Raw genomic sequence first — 3,350 nt, forward strand, 5'->3', positions numbered from 1 at the left:
ATTAATTCTTGAATTTTTGTTTTTCTTTTCTTTTTTAATATAGGCATTTAGGACAGTAAATTTCACTCTCAAAACTGCATCCCATGAGTTTTGAAATGTTGTGTTTTCTTTTTCATCTGCCTATAGATATTTACTGATTCTCTTGTAATTTCTTCCTTGTCCCACTGGTTGTTTAATAGTGTGTTATTGTTATGCTCCATATATTGGTGAATTTTCCAAATTTCCACCTGGTATTGATTTCTAACTTCATCCATTATGATCCAAGATAGTGTTTTGTATAATTTCAATCATTTTAAATTTTTTGAGACCTGCTTTGTGCCCCAATATGTAGCCTATCTTGGAGAAGGATATTTGAGCACTTGAGAAAAATGTTTTCTACTGTTGTGGGGTGTAATATTACATAAATGTCTTTTAAGTCTATTTCATTTTTTATCATCTTATTCAAAATCTTTGTTTCCTTATTGATTTTCTGTTTAAATTGAAAATGTCCATTGATGGAAGTAGTGCATTGAAGTCCCCAACTATTATTGTAGAGGTGTCTACTTTTCTATTCAGTGTTGTGTTTGCCTCATGTATTTTGGGGCAGACTGGCTTGGTGCATAAATATTTGTGATTATTATGTCTTCTTGATGAATTATTCCTTTTATTAATACATTATGTCCTTCTTTACTATTTTAGTTGTTTTGCATTTGAAGTCTTATTTGTTGAATATTTACATAATTACCCCCACTCATTTCTAGTTGTTGCTAGCATGAAATATATTTACCCAGCCCTTCACTTTCAATTCATTTTTGTCCTTAGGTCTCAAGTGGGTCTCTTATAGACAGCACTTAAATGGATCTTGTGTTTTAATCTTCAGTCAATCCATGTCTTTAGTTTGGGAAGTTAACCCCATCAACATTTAATATTACTTTAAAGGCAGTACTGTCTTCTACCATTTTGTCTTTTGGATTTTATATGCAATATCTTATTCTTGTTTGTGCTCTTTATGCAGTTACTGATAGTCTTCATTTCTACACTCTTCTCGAGACTACCTCCTCCTGTCTTTTCCTATCTGTCTTAGTGCTCCTTATAGTATTTCTTGTATTACAGGTTTCTTATTCACAAACTCTCTCAGTGACTGTTTGTCTGAAAATATTTTAAACTGCCCCTTATTTTTAGAGGGCAGTTTTGCCAGATATAGAATTATTTGGTTAACGGTATTTCTGTTATAATATTGTAAATATACCACTGCCTTCTTGCCTCCATGGCTTCTGCTGAGAAATCCTCCTTTGGTCGTATGAAGCTTCCCTTGTATGTGATGGATCACTTTTATCTTACTGTTTTCAGAATTCTCTCTTCATCTTTAGAATTTGACAATCTGATTAGAAAGTGGTTTAGAGTAGGTTTATTCAGATCTATTCTGTTAGGAGTATTTTGCACTACTTGGACCTGTAATTTTATGTCTCTCATAAGGTTTGGGAAATTTTCAGTGATTATTTCCTCCAATATTCTTTCAGCCCCCTTCCTTTTCTCCCTCTGGGACACCAATAACACATATATTCATGTCCTTCATGTTGTCATTCAGTTATTTGAGACACTGATCATAATTTTCCATTCTTTTCCCTATATGTTCTTTTGTGTATAGTACTTCATATGCCCTGTGCTCTAGTTCACTAATAATTTCTTGTGCCTCTTCAATTCTGCTGTTGCATATATCCATTTCGTTTTTCATCTCTTCTATTGTGTCTTTCATTCCCATAAATTCTGCTATTTCTTTTTTCAAGCTTTTGTTTTCTTCTATATTTCTGCCTAATGTCTTGCTTATCTCTTTCATCTCTTTTTTTTTTTTTTTTGACAAGATTAGCCTCATTTTGAACAAACAAAACCAGGGGAGAGCGCAAACGCAGTCCCCCACTACCACAAATTATGCAGTCAAGTTTCCCACATTGGGGAAATCGCAGGGGTCAGCACATCTGGAGTGCAATGGATAAGCCTCACCCTGGAAAAACCACCTTCGTGATCATGGTATCTCCCCTGCCAGGTAGGTATCTCTTTCATCTCTTTTAACATATCTTCCCTCAACTTGTTGATCTGATTTTTTACTTGATTTAGCCTGTTTGATTAAATATCAATTTGTTTCAACTCCTGTATTGCATTTGAAGTTTGGCTTGTTTCTTTGGGCAATATTTTTGATTTTCCTAGTATGGCTTATAATGTTTTCATTGGTATCTTAGCATCTGATTTCCTTGATTAGTTTGTTCTGGAGGTCATTTTCACTTTTTTACCTAGAGTTTTCTTGTTGGTTAGCTTTGTTTTCTGTCTGTATTTTGGCATTTAGTTCAACTTACTTTAGAACTCAGCATAATTTCTATTTAATTGTTGAAATTTTTCAGCTCTTGTTGTACTGTTTCTTGTCCTGTCATGACTCCTTTTTTGAGGCGTGTCCCCCAGATATGATTGACTCTAATCAGATTTTCCTAGACAAGGTAGGCCCATGTATCATAAGGAAGACGTAACCAATATCAAGTTTCCCTGAGGATAAGACTCAGCAGGTTTTTTACTTTCCTGTGGAGCATCTTGACTCTGCTTTCCCTATCCTGCCCAGTTCATGATGTTTGTCATCCTGCAGCTCTCCAGTCACTTAAAGCAGTGTTGGGCCTTCAATTTTCAGCCTTTCCAGGCTCTCAGTGAGATAGAGGCTGATATGGAAGGTAGGCTTAAGCTGTTTCTGATTTCTAGCCCTGGGATTTGACTTATTTGAAGACGGACCACCATTTAAACTGAGCTCATATTCACTTTTTCTTTGGAAATAAATGCCCTTTAGGGAATTATCTTCTTCACTTGACTTTGCTACTTCCTACTTTGGAATATAGTATACCAAACCTATATTCACTCCATCCTTGCCTGGGTTAGGGCTGACGATTGAAATATCTGAAGCTATTTTTTTATTGAGGTACTTAGGATGCTTTATTAAAAAAAAAAAAAAGAGAAAAATAAATAAATAAACTAAAATCCCTTTTCAGTCCCCAGCCCCCAAGGGTCACCATTCAGGAATCAGAGTCGGAACCCAGCCTTATAAAGGGACACAGCCCTTTTCCATTGTTCTGAGATTGGCCAACTCTAGTAGCCTCCTTTTATTTTCTTTTTCTTTCTCAGTCCCTTTTCCTTTCTATAAGGAGAGAGACTATAGGGTTTCTTCCCTGCTTTTTCTGGGTTTATCTGTGCTCAGAGATTGTATTCAGTAGCTCAAATTTGTTCACTAAAACCACTACCAAATGTGGGTTGATCTACCTTCCCTTGCGCCGAGTATACTTGGCTTCTTTTTCCCCACCAGTGTCTCAAACAGCTTGGCTTGCTGTTAGGGGAGG

The 3,350-nt window shown here is 35.9% G+C and overlaps 1 non-coding gene across 1 annotated transcript; it reads right to left on the reverse strand.

The window, feature by feature from the left end:
• Positions 1-1,868: 1,868 nt before the first annotated feature.
• On the reverse strand, positions 1,869-2,031 carry LOC143681856 (U1 spliceosomal RNA). Its single transcript, XR_013174910.1, has one exon. It is a non-coding gene; the product is annotated as a U1 spliceosomal RNA (small nuclear RNA).
• Positions 2,032-3,350: the final 1,319 nt, after the last annotated feature.

This window comes from Tamandua tetradactyla, chromosome 4, assembly GCF_023851605.1.
Source record: "Tamandua tetradactyla isolate mTamTet1 chromosome 4, mTamTet1.pri, whole genome shotgun sequence".
In the NCBI taxonomy this organism is placed as follows: domain Eukaryota; kingdom Metazoa; phylum Chordata; class Mammalia; order Pilosa; family Myrmecophagidae; genus Tamandua; species Tamandua tetradactyla.